General features: G+C 40.8%; 32 non-coding genes across 32 annotated transcripts; all 32 read right to left on the bottom strand.

Annotated features, from left to right (window-relative positions):
* Positions 1–105: 105 nt before the first annotated feature.
* trnai-uau (transfer RNA isoleucine (anticodon UAU)) lies at positions 106–199 on the bottom strand. The gene is made up of 2 exons: positions 162–199; positions 106–141 (listed from the first exon to the last, which is right to left on the bottom strand). It is a non-coding gene; the product is annotated as a tRNA-Ile (tRNA).
* A 363-nt stretch (positions 200–562) lies between these two features.
* trnai-uau (transfer RNA isoleucine (anticodon UAU)) lies at positions 563–656 on the bottom strand. Its single transcript has 2 exons — positions 619–656; positions 563–598 (listed from the first exon to the last, which is right to left on the bottom strand). It is a non-coding gene; the product is annotated as a tRNA-Ile (tRNA).
* Positions 657–1,018: 362 nt separating this feature from the next.
* On the bottom strand, positions 1,019–1,112 carry trnai-uau (transfer RNA isoleucine (anticodon UAU)). The gene is made up of 2 exons: positions 1,075–1,112; positions 1,019–1,054 (listed from the first exon to the last, which is right to left on the bottom strand). It is a non-coding gene; the product is annotated as a tRNA-Ile (tRNA).
* A 363-nt stretch (positions 1,113–1,475) lies between these two features.
* Positions 1,476–1,569, bottom strand: trnai-uau (transfer RNA isoleucine (anticodon UAU)). Its single transcript has 2 exons — positions 1,532–1,569; positions 1,476–1,511 (listed from the first exon to the last, which is right to left on the bottom strand). It is a non-coding gene; the product is annotated as a tRNA-Ile (tRNA).
* Positions 1,570–1,931: 362 nt separating this feature from the next.
* trnai-uau (transfer RNA isoleucine (anticodon UAU)) lies at positions 1,932–2,025 on the bottom strand. Its single transcript has 2 exons — positions 1,988–2,025; positions 1,932–1,967 (listed from the first exon to the last, which is right to left on the bottom strand). It is a non-coding gene; the product is annotated as a tRNA-Ile (tRNA).
* Positions 2,026–2,388: 363 nt separating this feature from the next.
* Positions 2,389–2,482, bottom strand: trnai-uau (transfer RNA isoleucine (anticodon UAU)). Its single transcript has 2 exons — positions 2,445–2,482; positions 2,389–2,424 (listed from the first exon to the last, which is right to left on the bottom strand). It is a non-coding gene; the product is annotated as a tRNA-Ile (tRNA).
* Positions 2,483–2,844: 362 nt separating this feature from the next.
* On the bottom strand, positions 2,845–2,938 carry trnai-uau (transfer RNA isoleucine (anticodon UAU)). The gene is made up of 2 exons: positions 2,901–2,938; positions 2,845–2,880 (listed from the first exon to the last, which is right to left on the bottom strand). It is a non-coding gene; the product is annotated as a tRNA-Ile (tRNA).
* A 230-nt stretch (positions 2,939–3,168) lies between these two features.
* Positions 3,169–3,262, bottom strand: trnai-uau (transfer RNA isoleucine (anticodon UAU)). Its single transcript has 2 exons — positions 3,225–3,262; positions 3,169–3,204 (listed from the first exon to the last, which is right to left on the bottom strand). It is a non-coding gene; the product is annotated as a tRNA-Ile (tRNA).
* A 363-nt stretch (positions 3,263–3,625) lies between these two features.
* trnai-uau (transfer RNA isoleucine (anticodon UAU)) lies at positions 3,626–3,719 on the bottom strand. Its single transcript has 2 exons — positions 3,682–3,719; positions 3,626–3,661 (listed from the first exon to the last, which is right to left on the bottom strand). It is a non-coding gene; the product is annotated as a tRNA-Ile (tRNA).
* A 363-nt stretch (positions 3,720–4,082) lies between these two features.
* trnai-uau (transfer RNA isoleucine (anticodon UAU)) lies at positions 4,083–4,176 on the bottom strand. Its single transcript has 2 exons — positions 4,139–4,176; positions 4,083–4,118 (listed from the first exon to the last, which is right to left on the bottom strand). It is a non-coding gene; the product is annotated as a tRNA-Ile (tRNA).
* Positions 4,177–4,539: 363 nt separating this feature from the next.
* Positions 4,540–4,633, bottom strand: trnai-uau (transfer RNA isoleucine (anticodon UAU)). The gene is made up of 2 exons: positions 4,596–4,633; positions 4,540–4,575 (listed from the first exon to the last, which is right to left on the bottom strand). It is a non-coding gene; the product is annotated as a tRNA-Ile (tRNA).
* A 362-nt stretch (positions 4,634–4,995) lies between these two features.
* trnai-uau (transfer RNA isoleucine (anticodon UAU)) lies at positions 4,996–5,089 on the bottom strand. Its single transcript has 2 exons — positions 5,052–5,089; positions 4,996–5,031 (listed from the first exon to the last, which is right to left on the bottom strand). It is a non-coding gene; the product is annotated as a tRNA-Ile (tRNA).
* A 363-nt stretch (positions 5,090–5,452) lies between these two features.
* On the bottom strand, positions 5,453–5,546 carry trnai-uau (transfer RNA isoleucine (anticodon UAU)). The gene is made up of 2 exons: positions 5,509–5,546; positions 5,453–5,488 (listed from the first exon to the last, which is right to left on the bottom strand). It is a non-coding gene; the product is annotated as a tRNA-Ile (tRNA).
* Positions 5,547–5,908: 362 nt separating this feature from the next.
* On the bottom strand, positions 5,909–6,002 carry trnai-uau (transfer RNA isoleucine (anticodon UAU)). Its single transcript has 2 exons — positions 5,965–6,002; positions 5,909–5,944 (listed from the first exon to the last, which is right to left on the bottom strand). It is a non-coding gene; the product is annotated as a tRNA-Ile (tRNA).
* Positions 6,003–6,365: 363 nt separating this feature from the next.
* trnai-uau (transfer RNA isoleucine (anticodon UAU)) lies at positions 6,366–6,459 on the bottom strand. Its single transcript has 2 exons — positions 6,422–6,459; positions 6,366–6,401 (listed from the first exon to the last, which is right to left on the bottom strand). It is a non-coding gene; the product is annotated as a tRNA-Ile (tRNA).
* A 362-nt stretch (positions 6,460–6,821) lies between these two features.
* Positions 6,822–6,915, bottom strand: trnai-uau (transfer RNA isoleucine (anticodon UAU)). Its single transcript has 2 exons — positions 6,878–6,915; positions 6,822–6,857 (listed from the first exon to the last, which is right to left on the bottom strand). It is a non-coding gene; the product is annotated as a tRNA-Ile (tRNA).
* Positions 6,916–7,278: 363 nt separating this feature from the next.
* trnai-uau (transfer RNA isoleucine (anticodon UAU)) lies at positions 7,279–7,372 on the bottom strand. The gene is made up of 2 exons: positions 7,335–7,372; positions 7,279–7,314 (listed from the first exon to the last, which is right to left on the bottom strand). It is a non-coding gene; the product is annotated as a tRNA-Ile (tRNA).
* Positions 7,373–7,734: 362 nt separating this feature from the next.
* On the bottom strand, positions 7,735–7,828 carry trnai-uau (transfer RNA isoleucine (anticodon UAU)). The gene is made up of 2 exons: positions 7,791–7,828; positions 7,735–7,770 (listed from the first exon to the last, which is right to left on the bottom strand). It is a non-coding gene; the product is annotated as a tRNA-Ile (tRNA).
* Positions 7,829–8,191: 363 nt separating this feature from the next.
* trnai-uau (transfer RNA isoleucine (anticodon UAU)) lies at positions 8,192–8,285 on the bottom strand. The gene is made up of 2 exons: positions 8,248–8,285; positions 8,192–8,227 (listed from the first exon to the last, which is right to left on the bottom strand). It is a non-coding gene; the product is annotated as a tRNA-Ile (tRNA).
* Positions 8,286–8,647: 362 nt separating this feature from the next.
* trnai-uau (transfer RNA isoleucine (anticodon UAU)) lies at positions 8,648–8,741 on the bottom strand. Its single transcript has 2 exons — positions 8,704–8,741; positions 8,648–8,683 (listed from the first exon to the last, which is right to left on the bottom strand). It is a non-coding gene; the product is annotated as a tRNA-Ile (tRNA).
* A 363-nt stretch (positions 8,742–9,104) lies between these two features.
* On the bottom strand, positions 9,105–9,198 carry trnai-uau (transfer RNA isoleucine (anticodon UAU)). Its single transcript has 2 exons — positions 9,161–9,198; positions 9,105–9,140 (listed from the first exon to the last, which is right to left on the bottom strand). It is a non-coding gene; the product is annotated as a tRNA-Ile (tRNA).
* A 362-nt stretch (positions 9,199–9,560) lies between these two features.
* Positions 9,561–9,654, bottom strand: trnai-uau (transfer RNA isoleucine (anticodon UAU)). Its single transcript has 2 exons — positions 9,617–9,654; positions 9,561–9,596 (listed from the first exon to the last, which is right to left on the bottom strand). It is a non-coding gene; the product is annotated as a tRNA-Ile (tRNA).
* A 364-nt stretch (positions 9,655–10,018) lies between these two features.
* trnai-uau (transfer RNA isoleucine (anticodon UAU)) lies at positions 10,019–10,112 on the bottom strand. Its single transcript has 2 exons — positions 10,075–10,112; positions 10,019–10,054 (listed from the first exon to the last, which is right to left on the bottom strand). It is a non-coding gene; the product is annotated as a tRNA-Ile (tRNA).
* Positions 10,113–10,474: 362 nt separating this feature from the next.
* On the bottom strand, positions 10,475–10,568 carry trnai-uau (transfer RNA isoleucine (anticodon UAU)). Its single transcript has 2 exons — positions 10,531–10,568; positions 10,475–10,510 (listed from the first exon to the last, which is right to left on the bottom strand). It is a non-coding gene; the product is annotated as a tRNA-Ile (tRNA).
* Positions 10,569–10,931: 363 nt separating this feature from the next.
* On the bottom strand, positions 10,932–11,025 carry trnai-uau (transfer RNA isoleucine (anticodon UAU)). The gene is made up of 2 exons: positions 10,988–11,025; positions 10,932–10,967 (listed from the first exon to the last, which is right to left on the bottom strand). It is a non-coding gene; the product is annotated as a tRNA-Ile (tRNA).
* A 230-nt stretch (positions 11,026–11,255) lies between these two features.
* Positions 11,256–11,349, bottom strand: trnai-uau (transfer RNA isoleucine (anticodon UAU)). The gene is made up of 2 exons: positions 11,312–11,349; positions 11,256–11,291 (listed from the first exon to the last, which is right to left on the bottom strand). It is a non-coding gene; the product is annotated as a tRNA-Ile (tRNA).
* Positions 11,350–11,713: 364 nt separating this feature from the next.
* Positions 11,714–11,807, bottom strand: trnai-uau (transfer RNA isoleucine (anticodon UAU)). The gene is made up of 2 exons: positions 11,770–11,807; positions 11,714–11,749 (listed from the first exon to the last, which is right to left on the bottom strand). It is a non-coding gene; the product is annotated as a tRNA-Ile (tRNA).
* A 363-nt stretch (positions 11,808–12,170) lies between these two features.
* Positions 12,171–12,264, bottom strand: trnai-uau (transfer RNA isoleucine (anticodon UAU)). Its single transcript has 2 exons — positions 12,227–12,264; positions 12,171–12,206 (listed from the first exon to the last, which is right to left on the bottom strand). It is a non-coding gene; the product is annotated as a tRNA-Ile (tRNA).
* A 363-nt stretch (positions 12,265–12,627) lies between these two features.
* Positions 12,628–12,721, bottom strand: trnai-uau (transfer RNA isoleucine (anticodon UAU)). The gene is made up of 2 exons: positions 12,684–12,721; positions 12,628–12,663 (listed from the first exon to the last, which is right to left on the bottom strand). It is a non-coding gene; the product is annotated as a tRNA-Ile (tRNA).
* A 230-nt stretch (positions 12,722–12,951) lies between these two features.
* Positions 12,952–13,045, bottom strand: trnai-uau (transfer RNA isoleucine (anticodon UAU)). The gene is made up of 2 exons: positions 13,008–13,045; positions 12,952–12,987 (listed from the first exon to the last, which is right to left on the bottom strand). It is a non-coding gene; the product is annotated as a tRNA-Ile (tRNA).
* Positions 13,046–13,409: 364 nt separating this feature from the next.
* trnai-uau (transfer RNA isoleucine (anticodon UAU)) lies at positions 13,410–13,503 on the bottom strand. The gene is made up of 2 exons: positions 13,466–13,503; positions 13,410–13,445 (listed from the first exon to the last, which is right to left on the bottom strand). It is a non-coding gene; the product is annotated as a tRNA-Ile (tRNA).
* Positions 13,504–13,866: 363 nt separating this feature from the next.
* Positions 13,867–13,960, bottom strand: trnai-uau (transfer RNA isoleucine (anticodon UAU)). The gene is made up of 2 exons: positions 13,923–13,960; positions 13,867–13,902 (listed from the first exon to the last, which is right to left on the bottom strand). It is a non-coding gene; the product is annotated as a tRNA-Ile (tRNA).
* Positions 13,961–14,304: the final 344 nt, after the last annotated feature.

Raw genomic sequence — 14,304 nt, 5'->3', positions numbered from 1 at the left:
TGGAGAATTTTTCTAATTGCTGACAGCCATGCAATGCTCAAACAATCTTTTAACTAAGACTCTGAAATGATTTGCTTCTATAACATCTCTTGCTTTCTAAAACCATGCTCCAGGTGAGGCTCGAACTCACAACCTCGGCATTGCTCTGCTGTGTACTGCCTTATAAGTACCGCGCGCTGACCGATTGCGCCACTGGAGCGGCTGACTCTGGGACTTGTTACTAAACCCCATGTGAGAAAACAGAACACAATCGGTGCATTTTAAATCTAGGCTACTAAGCCTGATTACACAAATTCTACCCGTAAGCCTCTCATGACGATTGTTTACTACACATTCTACCAATTGTGTACCTCTATTGAAGATACCTGTCCAATAAAATGCTATGCTATCCATTAGCCCTTGATCTCTCTTTTAATGAACAATGACGAAATAATGTTAGAACTTTTGCTTCACTTTTTGGAGAATTTTTCTAATTGCTGACAGCCATGCAATGCTCAAACAATCTTTCAAGTAAGACCCTGAAATGATTTGCTTCTATAACATGTCTTGCTTTCTAAAACCATGCTCCAGGTGAGGCTCGAACTCACAACCTCGGCATTGTTCTGCTCTGTACTGCCTTATAAGTACCGCGGGCTGACCGATTGCGCCACTGGAGCTGCTGACTCTGCGACATGTTACTAAACACCATGTGAGAAAACAGAACACAATCGGTGCATTTTAATTCTAGGCTACTAAGCCTGATTACGCAAACTCTACCCGTAAGCCTCTCATGACAAATGTTTACTACACATTCTACCAATTGTGTACCTCTATTGAAGATACCTGTCCAATAAAACACTGGGCTATCCAATAGCACTGGAACTCTCTTTTAATGAACAATGAACATATAGTGTTAGACCTTTTGCATTACTTTCTGATAACTCTTTTAATTGATGACAGCCATCCAATACTCAAACAATCTTTAAAGTAAGACTCTGAAATGACTTGCTTCTATAACATCTCTTGCTTTCTAAAACCATGCTCCAGGTGAGGCTCGAACTCACAACCTCGGCATTGCTCTGCTGTGTACTGCCTTATAAGTACCGCGCGCTGACCGATTGCGCCACTGGAGCGGCTGACTCTGGGACATGTTACTAAACACCATGTGAGAAAACAGAACACAATCGGTGCATTTTAAATCTAGGCTACTAAGCCTGATTACACAAATTCTACCCGTAAGCCTCTCATGACGATTGTTTACTACACATTCTACCAATTGTGTACCTCTATTGAAGATACCTGTCCAATAAAATGCTATGCTATCCATTAGCCCTTGATCTCTCTTTTAATGAACAATGACGAAATAATGTTAGAACTTTTGCTTCACTTTTTTGAGAATTTTTCTAATTGCTGACAGCCATGCAATGCTCAAACAATCTTTTAACTAAGACTGTGAAATGACTTGATTCTATAACATCTCTTGCTTTCTAAAACCATGCTCCAGGTGAGGCTCGAACTCACAACCTCGGCATTGCTCTGCTGTGTACTGCCTTATAAGTACCGCGCGCTGACCGATTGCGCCACTGGAGCGGCTGACTCTGGGACATTTTACTAAACACCATGTGAGAAAACAGAACACAATCGGTGCATTTTAAATCTAGGCTACTAAGCCTGATTACACAAACTCTACCCGTAAGCCTCTCATGACGAATGTTTACTACACATTCTACCAATTGTGTACCTCTATTGAAGATACCTGTCCAATAAAACACTGGGCTATCCAATAGCACTGGAACTCTCTTTTAATGAACAATGAACATATAGTGTTAGACCTTTTGCATTACTTTCTGATAACTCTTTTAATTGATGACAGCCATCCAATACTCAAACAATCTTTAAAGTAAGACTCTGAAATGACTTGCTTCTATAACATCTCTTGCTTTCTAAAACCATGCTCCAGGTGAGGCTCGAACTCACAACCTCGGCATTGCTCTGCTGTGTACTGCCTTATAAGTACCGCGCGCTGACCGATTGCGCCACTGGAGCAGCTGACTCTGGGACATGTTACTAAACACCATGTGAGAAAACAGAACACAATCGGTGCATTTTAAATCTAGGCTACTAAGCCTGATTACACAAATTCTACCCGTAAGCCTCTCATGACGATTGTTTACTACACATTCTACCAATTGTGTACCTCTATTGAAGATACCTGTCCAATAAAATGCTATGCTATCCAATAGCCCTTGATCTCTCTTTTAATGAACAATGACGAAATAATGTTAGAACTTTTGCTTCACTTTTTGGAGAATTTTTCTAATTGCTGACAGCCATGCAATGCTCAAACAATCTTTCAAGTAAGACTCTGAAATGATTTGCTTCTATAACATCTCTTGCTTTCTAAAACCATGCTCCAGGTGAGGCTCGAACTCACAACCTCGGCATTGCTCTGCTGTGTACTGCCTTATAAGTACCGCGCGCTGACCGATTGCGCCACTGGAGCGGCTGACTCTGGGACATTTTACTAAACACCATGTGAGAAAACAGAACACAATCGGTGCATTTTAAATCTAGGCTACTAAGCCTGATTACACAAACTCTACCCGTAAGCCTCTCATGACGAATGTTTACTACACATTCTACCAATTGTGTACCTCTATTGAAGATACCTGTCCAATAAAACACTGGGCTATCCAATAGCACTGGAACTCTCTTTTAATGAACAATGAACATATAGTGTTAGACCTTTTGCATTACTTTCTGATAACTCTTTTAATTGATGACAGCCATCCAATACTCAAACAATCTTTAAAGTAAGACTCTGAAATGACTTGCTTCTATAACATCTCTTGCTTTCTAAAACCATGCTCCAGGTGAGGCTCGAACTCACAACCTCGGCATTGCTCTGCTGTGTACTGCCTTATAAGTACCGCGCGCTGACCGATTGCGCCACTGGAGCGGCTGACTCTGGGACATGTTACTAAACCCCATGTGAGAAAACAGAACACAATGGTATCCATTAGCCCTTGAACTCTCTTTTAATGAACAATGACGAAATAATGTTAGAACTTTTGCTTCACTTTTTTAAGAATTTTTCTAATTGCTGACAGCCATGCAATGCTCAAACAATCTTTTAAGTAAGACTCTGAAATGATTTGCTTCTATAACATCTCTTGCTTTCTAAAACCATGCTCCAGGTGAGGCTCGAACTCACAACCTCGGCATTGCTCTGCTGTGTACTGCTTTATAAGTACCGCGCGCTAACCGATTGCGCCACTGGAGCGGCTGACTTTGGGACTTGTTACTAAACCCCATGTGAGAAAACAGAACACAATCGGTGCATTTTAAATCTAGGCTACTAAGCCTGATTACACAAATTCTACCCGTAAGCCTCTCATGACGATTGTTTACTACACATTCTACCAATTGTGTACCTCTATTGAAGATACCTGTCCAATAAAATGCTATGCTATCCATTAGCCCTTGATCTCTCTTTTAATGAACAATTACGAAATAATGTTAGAACTTTTGCTTCACTTTTTTAAGAATTTTTCTAATTGCTGACAACCATGCAATGCTCAAACAATCTTTCAGGTAAGACCCTGAAATGATTTGCTTCTATAACATCTCTTGCTTTCTAAAACCATGCTCCAGGTGAGGCTCAAACTCACAACCTCGGCATTGCTCTGCTCTGTACTGTCTTATAAGTACCCCGCGCTGACCGATTGCGCCACTGGAGCGGCTGACTCTGGGACTTGTTACTAAACCCCATGTAAGAAAACAGAACACAATCGGTGCATTTTAAATCTAGGCTACTAAGCCTGATTACACAAATTCTACCCGTAAGCCTCTCATGACGATTGTTTACTACACATTCTACCAATTGTGTACCTCTATTGAAGATACCTGTCCAATAAAATGCTATGCTATCCAATAGCCCTTGATCTCTCTTTTAATGAACAATGACGAAATAATGTTAGAACTTTTGCTTCACTTTTTGGAGAATTTTTCTAATTGCTGACAGCCATGCAATGCTCAAACAATCTTTTAACTAAGACTCTGAAATGATTTGCTTCTATAACATCTCTTGCTTTCTAAAACCATGCTCCAGGTGAGGCTCGAACTCACAACCTCGGCATTGCTCTGCTGTGTACTGCCTTATAAGTACCGCGCGCTGACCGATTGCGCCACTGGAGCGGCTGACTCTGGGACTTGTTACTAAACCCCATGTGAGAAAACAGAACACAATCGGTGCATTTTAAATCTAGGCTACTAAGCCTGATTACACAAATTCTACCCGTAAGCCTCTCATGACGATTGTTTACTACACATTCTACCAATTGTGTACCTCTATTGAAGATACCTGTCCAATAAAATGCTATGCTATCCATTAGCCCTTGATCTCTCTTTTAATGAACAATGACGAAATAATGTTAGAACTTTTGCTTCACTTTTTGGAGAATTTTTCTAATTGCTGACAGCCATGCAATGCTCAAACAATCTTTCAAGTAAGACCCTGAAATGATTTGCTTCTATAACATGTCTTGCTTTCTAAAACCATGCTCCAGGTGAGGCTCGAACTCACAACCTCGGCATTGTTCTGCTCTGTACTGCCTTATAAGTACCGCGGGCTGACCGATTGCGCCACTGGAGCTGCTGACTCTGGGACATGTTACTAAACACCATGTGAGAAAACAGAACACAATCGGTGCATTTTAATTCTAGGCTACTAAGCCTGATTACGCAAACTCTACCCGTAAGCCTCTCATGACAAATGTTTACTACACATTCTACCAATTGTGTACCTCTATTGAAGATACCTGTCCAATAAAACACTGGGCTATCCAATAGCACTGGAACTCTCTTTTAATGAACAATGAACATATAGTGTTAGACCTTTTGCATTACTTTCTGATAACTCTTTTAATTGATGACAGCCATCCAATACTCAAACAATCTTTAAAGTAAGACTCTGAAATGACTTGCTTCTATAACATCTCTTGCTTTCTAAAACCATGCTCCAGGTGAGGCTCGAACTCACAACCTCGGCATTGCTCTGCTGTGTACTGCCTTATAAGTACCGCGCGCTGACCGATTGCGCCACTGGAGCGGCTGACTCTGGGACATGTTACTAAACACCATGTGAGAAAACAGAACACAATCGGTGCATTTTAAATCTAGGCTACTAAGCCTGATTACACAAATTCTACCCGTAAGCCTCTCATGACGATTGTTTACTACACATTCTACCAATTGTGTACCTCTATTGAAGATACCTGTCCAATAAAATGCTATGCTATCCATTAGCCCTTGATCTCTCTTTTAATGAACAATGACGAAATAATGTTAGAACTTTTGCTTCACTTTTTTGAGAATTTTTCTAATTGCTGACAGCCATGCAATGCTCAAACAATCTTTTAACTAAGACTGTGAAATGACTTGATTCTATAACATCTCTTGCTTTCTAAAACCATGCTCCAGGTGAGGCTCGAACTCACAACCTCGGCATTGCTCTGCTGTGTACTGCCTTATAAGTACCGCGCGCTGACCGATTGCGCCACTGGAGCGGCTGACTCTGGGACATTTTACTAAACACCATGTGAGAAAACAGAACACAATCGGTGCATTTTAAATCTAGGCTACTAAGCCTGATTACACAAACTCTACCCGTAAGCCTCTCATGACGAATGTTTACTACACATTCTACCAATTGTGTACCTCTATTGAAGATACCTGTCCAATAAAACACTGGGCTATCCAATAGCACTGGAACTCTCTTTTAATGAACAATGAACATATAGTGTTAGACCTTTTGCATTACTTTCTGATAACTCTTTTAATTGATGACAGCCATCCAATACTCAAACAATCTTTAAAGTAAGACTCTGAAATGACTTGCTTCTATAACATCTCTTGCTTTCTAAAACCATGCTCCAGGTGAGGCTCGAACTCACAACCTCGGCATTGCTCTGCTGTGTACTGCCTTATAAGTACCGCGCGCTGACCGATTGCGCCACTGGAGCAGCTGACTCTGGGACATGTTACTAAACACCATGTGAGAAAACAGAACACAATCGGTGCATTTTAAATCTAGGCTACTAAGCCTGATTACACAAATTCTACCCGTAAGCCTCTCATGACGATTGTTTACTACACATTCTACCAATTGTGTACCTCTATTGAAGATACCTGTCCAATAAAATGCTATGCTATCCAATAGCCCTTGATCTCTCTTTTAATGAACAATGACGAAATAATGTTAGAACTTTTGCTTCACTTTTTGGAGAATTTTTCTAATTGCTGACAGCCATGCAATGCTCAAACAATCTTTCAAGTAAGACTCTGAAATGATTTGCTTCTATAACATCTCTTGCTTTCTAAAACCATGCTCCAGGTGAGGCTCGAACTCACAACCTCGGCATTGCTCTGCTGTGTACTGCCTTATAAGTACCGCGCGCTGACCGATTGCGCCACTGGAGCGGCTGACTCTGGGACATTTTACTAAACACCATGTGAGAAAACAGAACACAATCGGTGCATTTTAAATCTAGGCTACTAAGCCTGATTACACAAACTCTACCCGTAAGCCTCTCATGACGAATGTTTACTACACATTCTACCAATTGTGTACCTCTATTGAAGATACCTGTCCAATAAAACACTGGGCTATCCAATAGCACTGGAACTCTCTTTTAATGAACAATGAACATATAGTGTTAGACCTTTTGCATTACTTTCTGATAACTCTTTTAATTGATGACAGCCATCCAATACTCAAACAATCTTTAAAGTAAGACTCTGAAATGACTTGCTTCTATAACATCTCTTGCTTTCTAAAACCATGCTCCAGGTGAGGCTCGAACTCACAACCTCGGCATTGCTCTGCTGTGTACTGCCTTATAAGTACCGCGCGCTGACCGATTGCGCCACTGGAGCAGCTGACTCTGGGACATGTTACTAAACACCATGTGAGAAAACAGAACACAATCGGTGCATTTTAAATCTAGGCTACTAAGCCTGATTACACAAATTCTACCCGTAAGCCTCTCATGACGATTGTTTACTACACATTCTACCAATTGTGTACCTCTATTGAAGATACCTGTCCAATAAAATGCTATGCTATCCAATAGCCCTTGATCTCTCTTTTAATGAACAATGACGAAATAATGTTAGAACTTTTGCTTCACTTTTTGGAGAATTTTTCTAATTGCTGACAGCCATGCAATGCTCAAACAATCTTTCAAGTAAGACTCTGAAATGATTTGCTTCTATAACATCTCTTGCTTTCTAAAACCATGCTCCAGGTGAGGCTCGAACTCACAACCTCGGCATTGCTCTGCTGTGTACTGCCTTATAAGTACCGCGCGCTGACCGATTGCGCCACTGGAGCTGCTGACTCTGGGACATGTTACTAAACACCATGTGAGAAAACAGAACACAATCGGTGCATTTTAATTCTAGGCTACTAAGCCTCATTACACAAACTCTACCCGTAAGCCTCTCATGACGAATGTTTACTACACATTCTACCAATTGTGTACCTCTATTGAAGATACCTGTCCAATAAAACACTGGGCTATCCAATAGCACTGGAACTCTCTTTTAATGAACAATGAACATATAGTGTTAGACCTTTTGCATTACTTTCTGATAACTCTTTTAATTGATGACAGCCATCCAATACTCAAACAATCTTTAAAGTAAGACTCTGAAATGACTTGCTTCTATAACATCTCTTGCTTTCTAAAACCATGCTCCAGGTGAGGCTCGAACTCACAACCTCGGCATTGCTCTGCTGTGTACTGCCTTATAAGTACCGCGCGCTGACCGATTGCGCCACTGGAGCAGCTGACTCTGGGACATGTTACTAAACACCATGTGAGAAAACAGAACACAATCGGTGCATTTTAAATCTAGGCTACTAAGCCTGATTACACAAATTCTACCCGTAAGCCTCTCATGACGATTGTTTACTACACATTCTACCAATTGTGTACCTCTATTGAAGATACCTGTCCAATAAAATGCTATGCTATCCAATAGCCCTTGATCTCTCTTTTAATGAACAATGACGAAATAATGTTAGAACTTTTGCTTCACTTTTTGGAGAATTTTTCTAATTGCTGACAGCCATGCAATGCTCAAACAATCTTTCAAGTAAGACTCTGAAATGATTTGCTTCTATAACATCTCTTGCTTTCTAAAACCACGCTCCAGGTGAGGCTCGAACTCACAACCTCGGCATTGCTCTGCTGTGTACTGCCTTATAAGTACCGCGCGCTGACCGATTGCGCCACTGGAGCGGCTGACTCTGGGACATTTTACTAAACACCATGTGAGAAAACAGAACACAATCGGTGCATTTTAAATCTAGGCTACTAAGCCTGATTACACAAACTCTACCCGTAAGCCTCTCATGACGAATGTTTACTACACATTCTACCAATTGTGTACCTCTATTGAAGATACCTGTCCAATAAAACACTGGGCTATCCAATAGCACTGGAACTCTCTTTTAATGAACAATGAACATATAGTGTTAGACCTTTTGCATTACTTTCTGATAACTCTTTTAATTGATGACAGCCATCCAATACTCAAACAATCTTTAAAGTAGGACTCTGAAATGACTTGCTTCTATAACATCTCTTGCTTTCTAAAACCATGCTCCAGGTGAGGCTCGAACTCACAACCTCGGCATTGCTCTGCTGTGTACTGCCTTATAAGTACCGCGCGCTGACCGATTGCGCCACTGGAGCAGCTGACTCTGGGACATGTTACTAAACACCATGTGAGAAAACAGAACACAATCGGTGCATTTTAAATCTAGGCTACTAAGCCTGATTACACAAATTCTACCCGTAAGCCTCTCATGACGATTGTTTACTACACATTCTACCAATTGTGTACCTCTATTGAAGATACCTGTCCAATAAAATGCTATGCTATCCAATAGCCCTTGATCTCTCTTTTAATGAACAATGACGAAATAATGTTAGAACTTTTGCTTCACTTTTTGGAGAATTTTTCTAATTGCTGACAGCCATGCAATGCTCAAACAATCTTTCAAGTAAGACTCTGAAATGATTTGCTTCTATAACATCTCTTGCTTTCTAAAACCATGCTCCAGGTGAGGCTCGAACTCACAACCTCGGCATTGCTCTGCTGTGTACTGCCTTATAAGTACCGCGCGCTGACCGATTGCGCCACTGGAGCTGCTGACTCTGGGACATGTTACTAAACACCATGTGAGAAAACAGAACACAATCGGTGCATTTTAATTCTAGGCTACTAAGCCTCATTACACAAACTCTACCCGTAAGCCTCTCATGACGAATGTTTACTACACATTCTACCAATTGTGTACCTCTATTGAAGATACCTGTCCAATAAAACACTGGGCTATCCAATAGCACTGGAACTCTCTTTTAATGAACAATGAACATATAGTGTTAGACCTTTTGCATTACTTTCTGATAACTCTTTTAATTGATGACAGCCATCCAATACTCAAACAATCTTTAAAGTAAGACTCTGAAATGACTTGCTTCTATAACATCTCTTGCTTTCTAAAACCATGCTCCAGGTGAGGCTCGAACTCACAACCTCGGCATTGCTCTGCTGTGTACTGCCTTATAAGTACCGCGCGCTGACCGATTGCGCCACTGGAGTGGCTGATTTTGGGACATGTTACTAAACACCATGTGAGAAAACAGAACACAATCGGTGCATTTTAAATCTAGGCTACTAAGCCTGATTACACAAATTCTACCCGTAAGCCTCTCATGACGATTGTTTACTACACATTCTACCAATTGTGTACCTCTATTGAAGATACCTGTCCAATAAAATGCTATGCTATCCATTAGCGCTTGATCTCTCTTTTAATGAACAATGAAGAAATAATGTTAGAACTTTTGCTTCACTTTTTTTGAGAATTTTTCCAATTGCTGACAGCCATGCAATGCTCAAAGTATCTTTCAAGTAAGACTCTGAAATGACTTGCTTCTATAACATCTCTTGCTTTCTAAAACCATGCTCCAGGTGAGGCTCGAACTCACAACCTCGGCATTGTTCTGCTCTGTACAGCCGTATAAGTACCGCGGGCTGACCGATTGCGCCACTGGAGCTGCTGACTCTGGGACATGTTACTAAACACCATGTGAGAAAACAGAACACAATCGGTGCATTTTAATTCTAGGCTACTAAGCCTGATTACGCAAACTCTACCCGTAAGCCTCTCATGACAAATGTTTACTACACATTCTACCAATTGTGTACCTCTATTGAAGATACCTGTCCAATAAAACACTGGGCTATCCAATAGCACTGGAACTCTCTTTTAATGAACAATGAACATATAGTGTTAGACCTTTTGCATTACTTTCTGATAACTCTTTTAATTGATGACAGCCATCCAATACTCAAACAATCTTTAAAGTAAGACTCTGAAATGACTTGCTTCTATAACATCTCTTGCTTTCTAAAACCATGCTCCAGGTGAGGCTCGAACTCACAACCTCGGCATTGCTCTGCTGTGTACTGCTTTATAAGTACCGCGCGCTGACCGATTGCGCCACTGGAGCGGCTGACTCTGGGACATGTTACTAAACACCATGTGATAAAACAGAACACACTCGGTGCATTTTAAATCTAGGCTACTAAGCCTGATTACACAAATTCTACCCGTACGCCTCTCATGACGATTGTTTACTACACATTCTACCAATTGTGTACCTCTATTGAAGATACCTGTCCAATAAAATGCTATGCTATCCAATAGCCCTTGATCTCTCTTTTAATGAACAATGACGAAATAATGTTAGAACTTTTGCTTCACTTTTTGGAGAATTTTTCTAATTGCTGACAGCCATGCAATGCTCAAACAATCTTTTAACTAAGACTCTGAAATGATTTGCTTCTATAACATCTCTTGCTTTCTAAAACCATGCTCCAGGGGAGGCTCGAACTCACAACCTCGGCATTGCTCTGCTGTGTACTGCCTTATAAGTACCGCGCGCTGACCGATTGCGCCACTGGAGCGGCTGACTCTGGGACATGTTACTAAACCCCATGTGAGAAAACAGAACACAATGGTATCCATTAGCCCTTGAATTCTCTTTTAATGAACAATGACGAAATAATGTTAGAACTTTTGCTTCACTTTTTTAAGAATTTTTCTAATTGCTGACAGCCATGCAATGCTCAAACAATCTTTTAAGTAAGACTCTGAAATGATTTGCTTCTATAACATCTCTTGCTTTCTAAAACCATGCTCCAGGTGAGGCTCGAACTCACAACCTCGGCATTGCTCTGCTGTGTACTGCCTTATAAGTACCGCGCGCTGACCGATTGCGCCACTGGAGCGGCTGACTCTGGGACTTGTTACTAAACCCCATGTGAGAAAACAGAACACAATCGGTGCATTTTAAATCTAGGCTACTAAGCCTGATTACACAAATTCTACCCGTAAGCCTCTCATGACGATTGTTTACTACACATTCTACCAATTGTGTACCTCTATTGAAGATACCTGTCCAATAAAATGCTATGCTATCCATTAGCCCTTGATCTCTCTATTAATGAACAATGAAGAAATAATGTTAGAACTTTTGCTTCACTTTTTTTGAGAATTTTTCCAATTGCTGACAGCCATGCAATGCTCAAAGTATCTTTCAAGTAAGACTCTGAAATGACATGCTTCTATAACATCTCTTGCTTTCTAAAACCATGCTCCAGGTGAGGCTCGAACTCACAACCTCGGCATTGCTCTGCTGTGTACTGCTTTATAAGTACCGCGCGCTGACCGATTGCGCCACTGGAGCGGCTGACTCTGGGACATGTTACTAAACACCATGTGATAAAACAGAACACACTCGGTGCATTTTAAATCTAGGCTACTAAGCCTGATTACACAAATTCTACTCGTACGCCTCTCATGACGATTGTTTACTACACATTCTACCAATTGTGTACCTCTATTGAAGATACCTGTCCAATAAAATGCTATGCTATCCAATAGCCCTTGATCTCTCTTTTAATGAACAATGACGAAATAATGTTAGAACTTTTGCTTCACTTTTTGGAGAATTTTTCTAATTGCTGACAGCCATGCAATGCTCAAACAATCTTTTAACTAAGACTCTGAAATGATTTGCTTCTATAACATCTCTTGCTTTCTAAAACCATACTCCAGGGGAGGCTCGAACTCACAACCTCGGCATTGCTCTGCTGTGTACTGCTTTATAAGTACCGCGCGCTGACCGATTGCGCCACTGGAGCGGCTGACTCAGGGACATGTTACTAAACACCATGTGATAAAACAGAACACACTCGGTGCATTTTAAATCTAGGCTACTAAGCCTGATTACACAAATTCTACCCGTACGCCTCTCATGATGATTGTTTACTACACATTCTACCAATTGTGTACCTCTATTGAAGATACCTGTCCAATAAAATGCTATGCTATCCAATAGCCCTTGATCTCTCTTTTAATGAACAATGACGAAATAATGTTAGAACTTTTGCTTCACTTTTTGGAGAATTTTTCTAATTGCTGACAGCCATGCAATGCTCAAACAATCTTTTAACTAAGACTCTGAAATGATTTGCTTCTATAACATCTCTTGCTTTCTAAAACCATGCTCCAGGGGAGGCTCGAACTCACAACCTCGGCATTGCTCTGCTGTGTACTGCCTTATAAGTACCGCGCGCTGACCGATTGCGCCACTGGAGCGGCTGACTCTGGGACATGTTACTAAACCCCATGTGAGAAAACAGAACACAATGGTATCCATTAGCCCTTGAATTCTCTTTTAATGAACAATGACGAAATAATGTTAGAACTTTTGCTTCACTTTTTTAAGAATTTTTCTAATTGCTGACAGCCATGCAATGCTCAAACAATCTTTTAAGTAAGACTCTGAAATGATTTGCTTCTATAACATCTCTTGCTTTCTAAAACCATGCTCCAGGTGAGGCTCGAACTCACAACCTCGGCATTGCTCTGCTGTGTACTGCCTTATAAGTACCGCGCGCTGACCGATTGCGCCACTGGAGCGGCTGACTCTGGGACTTGTTACTAAACCCCATGTGAGAAAACAGAACACAATCGGTGCATTTTAAATCTAGGCTACTAAGCCTGATTACACAAATTCTACCCGTAAGCCTCTCATGACGATTGTTTACTACACATTCTACCAATTGTGTACCTCTATTGAAGATACCTGTCCAATAAAATGCTATGCTATCCATTAGCCCTTGATCTCTCTTTTAATGAACAATGAAGAAATAATGTTAGAACTTTTGCTTCACTTTTTTTGAGAATTTTTCCAATTGCTGACAGCCATGCAATGCTCAAAGTATCTTTCAAGTAAGACTCTGAAATGACTTGCTTCTATAACATCTCTTGCTTTCTAAAACCATGCTCCAGGTGAGGCTCGAACTCACAACCTCGGCATTGCTCTGCTGTGTACTGCTTTATAAGTACCGCGCGCTGACCGATTGCGCCACTGGAGCGGCTGACTCTGGGACATGTTACTAAACACCATGTGATAAAACAGAACACACTCGGTGCATTTTAAATCTAGGCTACTAAGCCTGATTACACAAATTCTACCCGTACGCCTCTCATGACGATTGTTTACTACACATTCTACCAATTGTGTACCTCTATTGAAGATACCTGTCCAATAAAATGCTATGCTATCCAATAGCCCTTGATCTCTCTTTTAATGAACAATGACGAAATAATGTTAGAACTTTTGCTTCACTTTTTGGAGAATTTTTCTAATTGCTGACAGCCATGCAATGCTCAAACAATCTTTTAACTAAGACTCTGAAATGATTTGCTTCTATAACATCTCTTGCTTTCTAAAACCATGCTCCAGGGGAGGCTCGAACTCACAACCTCGGCATTGCTCTGCTGTGTACTGCCTTATAAGTACCGCGCGCTGACCGATTGCGCCACTGGAGCGGCTGACTCAGGGACTTGTTACTAAACCCCATGTGAGAAAACAGAACACAATCGGTGCATTTTAAATCTAGGCTACTAAGCCTGATTACACAAATTCTACCCGTAAGCCTCTCATGATGATTGTTTACTACACATTCTACCAATTGTGTACCTCTATTGAAGATACCTGTCCAATAAAAATGCTATACTATCCAATAGCCCTTGATCTCTCTTTTAATGAACAATGACGAAATAATGTTAGAACTTTTGCTTCACTTTTTGGAGAATTTTTCTAATTGCTGACAGCCATGCAATGCTCAAACAATCTTTCAAGTAAGACTCTGAAATGATTTGCTTCTATAACA

The sequence above is a fragment of the Pseudorasbora parva genome, chromosome 6 (genome assembly GCF_024679245.1).
Source record: "Pseudorasbora parva isolate DD20220531a chromosome 6, ASM2467924v1, whole genome shotgun sequence".
Classification (NCBI taxonomy): Eukaryota; Metazoa; Chordata; class Actinopteri; order Cypriniformes; family Gobionidae; genus Pseudorasbora; species Pseudorasbora parva.
This window is presented reverse-complemented; position numbering and strand designations above follow the sequence as displayed.